The 10,221-nt window shown below is 50.0% G+C and overlaps 1 pseudogene; it reads right to left on the bottom strand.

Annotated features, from left to right (window-relative positions):
- Positions 1-7,776: 7,776 nt before the first annotated feature.
- LOC130889865 (ETS translocation variant 3-like protein) lies at positions 7,777-9,160 on the bottom strand (annotated as a pseudogene).
- Between the last annotated feature and the right edge of the window lie 1,061 nt (positions 9,161-10,221).

Raw genomic sequence — 10,221 nt, 5'->3', positions numbered from 1 at the left:
GGCTTGACTGCATCATGCTGCCACTTGCCATGATTGCTCTCTGCCATCTACCTTTGTGCAGGCACGTTCAACAATATCTTCACCGGGACAGAATCACCTAACATGAAGAAACAAAAGGGAGGATGAGGACTATCCACACTGCCACCCACTCAGGGAAGCGAACAGTTGCTGCTGTTTCTAAGCCTCACACTTCTTCCGAGCTTCGCTGCATAATCTAGTGCACTTCACAAGCCTGTGCAGCACTGTCCTGAGAACACCAGACACTGAACTGATGCCCTGAGACAACCAGAGGCAAGCACCAAACTGTCAAATGTAACTGGAAAGAAAAGTACTTACTTATAGAGTCACATGGGAGAAACCACACAAAGAGTCAACTTCTAAAAGGCACCCTTTACACACAGTAACTCGCACACCAACGACTTTTAAACGCTATAGTTGAATGGCTATGGTGACTGGTGACTAAGAAATTTATATTCCTGATCTGGCTCATCTTCCCTGTGATTTGAAACAACCCCTTCCCTCTGGGATCTCAGAGGTCCCTTCTGGCAGTCCAGGAGTTAGAGTCCCAAAAGTCTCAAGCCCTGGTGAGTCTCCCAGGGTTTCTAGCAACACAGAGGAAGGCCCAGGAGCACAGTGGTTGCTGAGGATGCCCTGAGGTGCTGCTCCTGAGAAATAGTGAGTGCTCCCTGAGCCTTCCCCAGGTTTAGTGAGTGCTCCCTGAGCCTTCCCCACCTGGGGATGAAGGTCACAGGGCGCCAAGTGTGTGATGTCTGGAGTTGGTGACTGATCTCCATTGCTGCCCTAGACAGACTGGCGCACTGATGCATTGACAACCATATTGAATACACCTACCCATTGATGTGTTGACAACCATATCAAATACACCTGCGCTTTGATGTATTGACAACCATATCGAATACACCTGCCCATTGATGTATTGACAACCGTATCAAATACACCTGCGCTTTGATGTATTGACAACCATATCGAATACACCTGCGTTTTGATGTATTGACAACCGTATCAAATACACCTGCAGTTCACTTCCTCATCTCAGAGACTCCCAGTTGCCATTTCTCATTTCTGGAAGCAGAACTGGCACACAAGTCTAGTTCAGAGCTTTGAGTGCAGAGTACCAACTCTAGCCACCAGAGGGCGCTCTTGCAACATCTTCAACACGGCTTCCATCTCTGCCAGAAAACCTGGGTTTGCTGAATTTACTGGCTCTCAATCCTCATCCGAGGGCAGTTTCTCCCCTTCCCCCAGGAGATATCTAGCACTGTCTGGAGGTAGTTTGGGTTGTCACAGCTGGGCAGAGGCAGGTGCTTCTACTGGATTCAGGAGTGTCCAGGACAGCTCTCAACAACAAATCACACAGTAAAAAATGCCACTGGTGCCATGTGGAAAATGTCTGCTTCACTGAGGTCTGTGGCCTGCAGCAAAGAGAGCAACGCCTGGAAGTGAGTCTTCACGGTGGACTTTACTATCCTGAAGGACAATCTTAGCATTTTTCATTACCAGAAATATGGGATTACAATCCCCACACACCACTAAGAGGAGGTGGGACCAGGTGAAGAACACATAATTTCTTTTTATGAAGAAACCCTTGTCCTTAGGGCTAGCTACCCTGAACAGGATTCGGGCCCAATGGGTGTACCATCCACTTCCTGGTGCCATGCTGGGCAACACTGCTTTGTCACCTAAACCGAGAAGTCTGACAGAAAAGCCCTGTGCTGGTCTTTACAGTTCTGGGAATGAGACAGAAATGCTGGGAGAAGCAGGAAGTGGTTTTCACTGTGGCAGTGAGGAATGCTGGGAAAGAGCCTGCATTTGTTTGTTTTTTGACATTGGGCTGAGAGGGGGGGATAGAGACCCCTTCTCCTTGGGATCATCTTGGCCCTTCTGTGCATGAGGCTTATGCTTGTCCTCTGCAGCTCTCCTTACCGGTTCTAGTTGACTGGCAGTGCATTGTCACAAGACCGAGAGGCTGCAGAGAGTAAATGAGAGAGGCTCCAAGAGGAAATTGGAATGGGCAGAGGAACCCTCTAGGCCTTTCCAGTCCATGAGCTGAAGACAAATCCAAGCCTGTAATCGGTAGCCTGGAGGCAGGAGAGCAGCATGGTGCAGTGGCTGTGGCTTCTGCAGCATTCCTCCCATTGACTGTCTGCCTTCTTATGTGTTCCCTATACTCTGCCACCAGGGGCATCAAGTCGTCTCTGCTGCTCAGCCTCTGGAGCCCAGCACAGGCAGAGGGAATTGAGCACCAGCTAACTCCTCTTTCACTTTGACCTTTAGAGTTTTGTCCAGAGCTCCTCTACAGAGGTCTTAAGGTCTTTCTTTGGAACCCAATTTCCTCATCTCCCTGACGCTCTGGGGCTCCTGCTTGGTTCACCTTTCTCTCTCGCAGGTATGGTGGTAGAAGAAGGGAGCTTGGCTGGGTGATTCCAGTCCCACTCCAAGTCTCTGGTCCTCCTGTGATTTCCCATCAGGACTTCTGGTTTGCATTTAGCGCCGCCAATGAATAATCGGAACACAGAAGGAACACAGCCAAGCCTGGGGTGCACTCGAGGGAGGCTGTTGGCCAAGAGGGCAGTTTGCCAAGAGCATTTTTATTAACACTTAGCAGTGGAGTATTGCAGAGATGAGAAAATCAACTCTTCCCTTGCTCTACACTTGCAAGAATGCAAGAACCTTCCTGGGACAGAGGTTCCTGGTGGCTGAGCAATCAGAGGAGGGCAGAGGAACATGAAGGGATGGGAGAAGTCCTGGAAACCTTAGAAATGATGGGGAAATGAACCCAGAAGAAGAAAGAGACCTTAAGACTTAAGCCAAACAAGCCCGGTCTGCCCAGCCCCTTAACTCCCTCCCGTGGGCAGGCATGGGGCAACTCAGAGATGGAGACCTTTAATCTCAGCCCATCCAAAAGAGTTCAGATCAATAATGTCTCCTTAGTCTGATAATGATTTGATAGGAGAGGAGGGGCCCTTCCCCACATTCGCTCCACCAGGTCCTCCAGTGAGTGTCTAACTAGGAGGAGAGCAAATGTGGGGGCTGGGAGAAAGGGGAGGGGCCACTCCTTGACCTCTTTCTCTCCAGTTAAGGGGAATTCAAAGGTCACGTGATTCCAAGGTTCTCTGGGCTGGGGGACATGGGGCTCCTTTCCCAAGTTTGAGTTCCTGAATCTCTGGGAGAGGTCCTCATTGGAGTCCAGGTCCCCTTTGTCCCCGAAGCCTCTCACTAGTCCTCTCTCAGCCTGGCCAGAAGGGGGTCTGGGAGCCCAGGACCTGGTTTGCAGGACCCTGAAAGTAGCTGCTCTGAGGAGAAAAGAGGACAGATGGGCCCTGGAAGGTGGGTCCAGTCACAGAAGAGGTGGGTGCAGGAATGAAGGAGGCAAAGCTGGGAAGGTCATCTTGGAGGTTCAGGAAAGAGAAACAGGAGCCTTGCCAGTCTGGGCCCAGGGCTGAGCCAAAACCTAGAGGGGGCGGAGTCAAGAGGACACACCTCCCCAGATGCTCCTCCACCTCCTTTCCCTCCCCTCCCGCTGCTCTCTCCTTCTCTCCCCCTCCCTCCCTCCCTTCCTCCCTCCCTTTTCCCTCCACCCCTCCCCTTCCCTTTCCTTCAGACAGACTCCCTAGCTAGGCTAGCTGAAGATGGCCTTGAACTCCTGCCCATCCTGACCCCACCTCCTGAGTGCTGCTGGCCTCACAGACCTAGGGCTTCGTGCCTGTTAGGTGGGTGCTCTCCTGATGGGACTCCAGCTTCTTCCCTACCAGTCCTTTCTCCCCTTCAGCTGGGGGGGGGGCTCATCTCCCTCCCTTTCTTTGCTCTTGTTTGGTCCATCTTACTCCTTCTAGATGGAACTGACTGAGACTCTGCCGGTCTTGTGGGAGCACTTGCTTCTGGTCTCCTCCCTCTCTTCTCCTCTCCTGGGACAAGGGACATTGGCTCTAGTTAGGTCTGTGCCTATTTCTTTAATGTTGGTGTCCCTAGCGTTGCAGGAGCAGGAACTGTTATTGGCTTTTGTTATAATTTTAAAAATGGCGCAGGAGAGAGGAGAGAGAGAGAGAGAGAGAGAGAGAGAGAGAGAGAGAGAGAGAGAGAGAGAGGCCATCATGTGATTATGCAACAGGGCTCATGTGGAGGGCTTTTATTATTGGGGGAGGGAATGAGGGAGAGAGACAGAGAGACAGAGAGAGGCAGGGAAGGAAGGGTGGATGGTCTGCCTTTTAAACAGGGCTACAGCTATAGCGACTTAGCTGATGCCCTCGTCGGGACCCTGAGCAGCTCAGAGTACTACCTGAGCACTGGCCAGGGCATCCTTCCAGGTGACAGGGGCAGGCCAGCAGAATGGCTAAATGCTAACAGCTTTATTCTCCCCTGTCTCTAGTTCAGACTTAATCTGGTACAGATCAAGTCCTCAGTAAAAATGTGCTGAGAGATTAAATGAACAGCCTGTGTCCTCACCCAGAGAATCTATCCTTCCTCTAGCTGCCTCTGCTCAAAGGTGCCAAATTTTAGCTGGGTAAAGAATTGGCTGTGGGACCAAGCACCTGTCACATAAACATGGAGGTCTCTGTCTCCTCATCCATAAAGTCCTTTCTCCTGGTTGCGGTCACATGACATCTGCTGAGAGTACCTGTCAGAAGAGGCCGGCGAACTTCAGGACTGAGGCCTAGGGCCATCTGTGGGACCACAGCCTTCCCCTTCTGTCTGATGCTCTCTTCCTCTTTCCATTCCCTTCAAATCCACCTCATTTCCCTCCCACCTGCCAGGCCCCCACAGGGCTCACCCAGGCTGGGGTTCCTAGAAATGGCTGACCGAGCTCCACTCTGTTCTCCTATCTCCGCATGCCTCCTGGAAACGCTACACTCTTCTCTTTCTTTCTTTTTCTCTTCCTTCCTTCCTTTCTTTCTTTTTTTTTTTTTTTTACAAGGCCACATCATTTAACTAAGAGACAAACGGGGTCACATGGGTGTAATATAATGAATGAAAACTGGGAAAGCAGATCAAGTATTACTTAATATAACCCATTTATTAGCTAGGAATATTTATCAAGTCAGATTCATGAGGAATTAAAATAGTCAGAATGATTCTCCATGAGAAGACATGTGGACTCCTCTTTCCAGGGTGTTTTCTCCCTGTAGACCGGTATCTTTCCCTTTGGACTCTTAGATGCAGTAAGGACTGTTGTGATCCCCGGAGCTCCTGGGGTCAGGGTCATGTCCACATTGTAGCTGATTAGGCATGTGGAGGAGATATGTTGGAGTCTTTCCATTTCCTGATTCTGGTTGAGTGCCCCTGTGCTCCTCTATCCAACACTGTTTTCCTCTCTTGGCACCATATGATCTGAGTGAGTGTGGAGGTAGGGCAGGCAGTAGAGTGACACGTGCACATGACTGCTGCCAGTTCTCATGCCTTCATGCTCTTCAGGGCCCAAGTACGGGGAAGTGTGTGTGTGGTGTGGTGTGTGTGTGTGGTGTGTGTGTGGTGTGTGTGTGTGGTGTGTGTGTGTATGTGTGTGTGTGGTGTGGTGTGTGTGGGGTGTGTGTGTGTGGTGTATGTGTGTGGTGTGTGTGTGTGTGGTGTGGTGTGTGTGTGTAGTGTGTGTGTGGTGTGTGTGTGTGTGTGTGGTGGGAAGGAAAGCAGGATGTACAAAAGTTGGGTCTTATAGTTTCTCAAAGGGGTAAGCTTGGTGTCTTCAGCACTCTGGTGCTTGGAGATTGGTCGGGTGGAGAAACAGAGAAGCACCTCCTCGTACACTAGGTAGCTCTAGGATGCCAGACCGATGGCCCAACCACCCTGCATCCATGGCCTGCACTGTGGCCTGCTCTGTGGATGGGTAAAGGTTTGTGGTCCTAATCCTCAAAACTGCCGGAAGTGGAGGGGCATGAACCTCTGCAGAAGATACCTGGGTTGGATCTTTCCAAAGAAAGCCAGGCCTGGTTGCCTTGGGAGCTACTAGCGTCTACCAGTGTCCACCCTCTCTCCTTACTCCACTATGCAGTGCTACCCTTAGCTTGCTACAAGTCCCTCTTTCTGGCCCAGGCTTTAAATTCTTGGTGTCTTTTCTCCCTGTAAGCTCAGCTGAGCCTGTGTGCATGTTGTATGTCTGCTCAGTCACTTGGCCAAGGAAGTCTTCCCTGCTGTCCCTCGCACTCTCCCTTTGTATTATGCAGCAGTTATAATTGTGTAACTATTGGTAACCACCTTTAAGCCTCTTGACTAAGAGCGCTAGGACAGCATTACTACATCTGGACTTCAGACCCTGGTGCACTAAACAGGAGGAAATTAAATGTCTGACGGGAGAAGAAAGAGTAACATGAACTTTGTCTACCTCTCGTCAGCTGAGGCTCCTTCACTCCGTGGCACTACACGCTCCTTAGATTGTCTTAACAACAATAAGCTGGGTGTGGTGACGCACGCCTTTAATCCCAGTACTGTGAGTTCGAGGCCAGCCTGGTCTACAGAGTGAGTTCCAGGATGGGCTCCAAAGCTACAGATAAACCTTGTCTCGAACCCCCCTGCAAAAAAAAAACCCACAAAAATTCAAAACAACAACAACAAAATTCCCAACGGCGGCTAGAGAGATGGCTCACTGGTTAAGAGCTGATTCTGTTCTTCCAGAAGACCTGAAGTCTGTTCCTAGCACCCATGTCAGAGGACTCACAGCTGTCTCTAATTTTAGCTCCAGGGCATTCAATACCTCTGACCTCTTTAGGGCACCTGCACACATGTGAACATACCCACATGCAGAACACTCCCCTACACAAAATTTAAAATAATAATAAAAAAAGCCTTCCAATGACAGCCTGGTTCCTTCTCTAATTCCAGCCACACACAGCCTGCCTACAATTGTTCACTGTATGCAACCTTATGATAGGGTTACGGGCTGATAAACACACTGGGAGTTAAAAATAATACAGGTCAAAAGCGTGGGTGTCTACATCATGCAGAATGAGTCAGTTCAGCACTGACTGTGGACTTGGGTGTTAACTGTCAGGATATGTGGATTGCTACAGTGATGGCTTCCTGCACCTCCTGTTGACTTCCAGTGGGAAGGTCAAACTTCAAAATTCTAGATATATTTTCTGACACAGAATACATATTGCCTTTGTATTGTATCATAAGGCCTAGAAATCTTAAGTTAAATCATTGTCAGATTGGAACCTTTTGTACTTTATAAGATGAAGTCTAAGGCTTGGGGATGTGGCTCAGTTGATAGGGTGTTCAATGAGCATATAAAGACCCATCACCTGTACCAAAAAACAAATAAATAAAGTGAAAATCTAAGCATATCTCTTCCTCTTGGACCCTCTGCTCATAGGAGAAAGTCCAGCCCTCTTCAAATGGTTTCAAATGAGGCCTTTTGGACCTGGGTAGCTGTTGGCTTAGCAACCGCCTCCCACACCTCCTTCACCTTCCCACCCTCCTTGATGTTACACCAACAGTAGCAGCCTTCCAGATGTGCCATACTTGCTCACATCTCTCACTTGCCTTCTGCCAGGGCTTCTTTGCCTCCCTTCCCCCCTTCCGGGGAGCTAGAGCCCCCTCTGTGCCCTCCTGGCACGTGTAGGAACCAGCAGTCCTCCCATCTCTACTTCCTGCCAGATTCTCTGTTTCTGACTGTCCATCTTTCATGTTTGAGCCCCATGCCAGGTAAATAGAATCCCTAAATATTGTCTGAACAGAAATCTCTTATCTCATACCTACTTGGGCATATGCTCCACCAGGCAGGCGCCAGGAGGCCCCCCTCCTTTGTTTAAGGCCCCCACCAATTCAGTCCTCAATGTTCACCACTGAAGCTGCTGTTTCCCCTTCTCTCCAGAGGTTTCCAGTGACACTCCTTCCAGTGGCCCAATGGGTGCATAGCATGCTATGCAGGGGCTAGTGAGGGAGGAGAAGGAAAGCTGGAATGGGACAGGCTCTCTCTGGTATCTAGTCTTCTAAGACACAGCAGGATCGTCACTCTGTTGTTAACATGACAAAAGATTCCCATACAGATTCCTAAGCAGCCAGTGACTGCTGTGGGTTGCCAACTATTGCAGATGCCCCGGACCCTCTCCTGGACCCCTGTCCTTACCTCTGATAAGTACCACTGCTAAAAGATGATGCCTAGCACAGAAATCATCCTTCCTCACAGGTAGACTGGAGTACTTAGGGACTAGAAGATGGAAGAACACTGGAGACCAGTCTCTAAGGTGGAGAGTGGCCTGGGGTGTCCTGTCAGAGCTCTAAGGACAGGGGCTGCCTTCATGCCTACCGCACTCTGCATGGCCACAGGCATCAAGGCTGGCTGACACATGGCAGTGGTCCCCAACAGCAGGTGAGGGGGGCGGGTGCCCACACTCTCCATGGAGGACAGTTGACTACAGTGAGCTGAGTGAAGGTGAACTTGTAGGTGAACTTCTCACCTTTGGTCTTGTGCAGGATCCTCTTATGGTGGTAATACCTAGAGAACTGAGAAAAGAAGAGATGTGGCGTCTCCTCCATCAGTCTAGCAGGCCCTGGAGAACACCAGCCATCTTCCCACAGTGAGGGCATATCCCCAGGCCTTCTACAGTGGGAAGCAGCCTGGAGTGCCAGGAACCACAGCCCTTTTCCTTCAACTCTGCCCCTTGTACTGCTGGCCAGCTCTTCTCACCTGAGGGCCCGGCTCAGCTTGTCATAGTTCATCTGTGGCTTGCACTTCCTGCAGCCCCAGAGGCGAGCCACTTCATCTGGATCCTTGATGACAAACTCCCCATACTCTCCCTGCTGCCAGGCGATGGATGACATGGCGGAACTCTTCCTTCTGCAGCAGTTCCAGGATGAAGTGCCACAGCTGGATCTGCCGGGAGCCTGGCCACGACTCAGGCCCTCCCTAAGTCAACGTTGAGAGCATGGGGAGGATGCAGCGAGCCTCACCTGAGATCCAGTAGTTGGCAGGTGGTCAGGGCGCCTTCTGAGAGACAGTTGTGGTGTATGACGTATGAGTTTGGACCTCAAGCCTGCTGAAAGCAAGGGGGAAAATGGGGGTTAGGAAGGAAGAAAAGAGTCCAGGACAGAAAAGGAGCTAAGGCAAGTGTTTCCAAGCCCAACCTGGGGAAGCTCTTGGTTCAGAGGTGACTCCCAGGTGGTGACTGAGGTCAAAGTCTAAGGAGAAAAGGCAAATGGTGCGCATCCTGACCCTTGATCTACCAACTAATGCTTTTGGTTGTTTTGAGACAGGTCCTCATGTAGTTCAAGCTGAGTCTCACACTAAAGAGCTGAAGCTGACCTTGAACTCCTGACCCTGCTGCCTCCACCCTCTGAGTGCTGGGATTGCTGGCATGTGCCATGACACTCAGCCCCCCTTCTGGTAACTTTACAACAGTTTCACATTTGAGAAGGTTGGGATTTTTGTGTTGTTTCCATCAAAGCCCAAATGCCTGGTGCACAGCTGTCAAGAAGTGATCGACAGAATAAATGAATGCCACTCACTTCCCAGCGGCCTCATTCTTTTGTTGTGGCATTTAAAATAATGTTACTGCCTTCACTTCTGTCACCCCAAAATTATGTAGGATCTAGTCTTTATTTTGTATTTTTCCTCCAAAGTTGTTGCCTCCTTTCAGGGTAGCTTAGGGTAGCACCCACTTTTAAAATCTCCCAGAGATTGGAGCTGGAGAGAAGGGATAGATTTGAGTGAGTGGATAGATAGATGGACAGCATGAGAAGATGGGACTGAGACTGAAATTTGAAGGCATGTTTCTCGAGTCTTGTCCACGTGTGTCAGGGAGGTAGAGGCGTGTCTGGCTAGGACCAGGGCTGTATCCAGTTGGACCATAGCCCTTTCTGTATTTTCAGCATGGCTGTGCTCCAAAGCTCCTGTGGCTGTGAATGTCTTTTGACTCCACTTTCCTCTTGGTGGAGGGAGCTGTAGCCCCTACCTGGGAGCTTCCCAGGCTGTCTCAAGATTGCAGCCAGCCTGAACGGAGCCAGCCTACACATTATAGATACTTTTGTTCCTGGAAAAGGGAGTCTACATCACTGACAGCCAATGTGGCATCAGGATTCAGGAGTTCTCCTAAAGAGGCAAGTAGTATGGAATCTTCATGAATTCGTGTGTCATTTTTGTTCACTGTGATGCTAATTTCATATAGTTCTATTTTCAGTTCATCTGCTGTGCAAGTCTGCACTCAATAGTATCTTGTTTGTTTGTTTTGACAACTGTGCTCCCCTTGGAGCTCAGGAACCTTGGCTATC

This window comes from Chionomys nivalis, chromosome 18 (genome assembly GCF_950005125.1).
Source record: "Chionomys nivalis chromosome 18, mChiNiv1.1, whole genome shotgun sequence".
In the NCBI taxonomy this organism is placed as follows: domain Eukaryota; kingdom Metazoa; phylum Chordata; class Mammalia; order Rodentia; family Cricetidae; genus Chionomys; species Chionomys nivalis.
The sequence above is the reverse complement of the archived record's forward strand: the minus strand, read 5'-3'. Positions and strand labels throughout refer to the sequence as shown.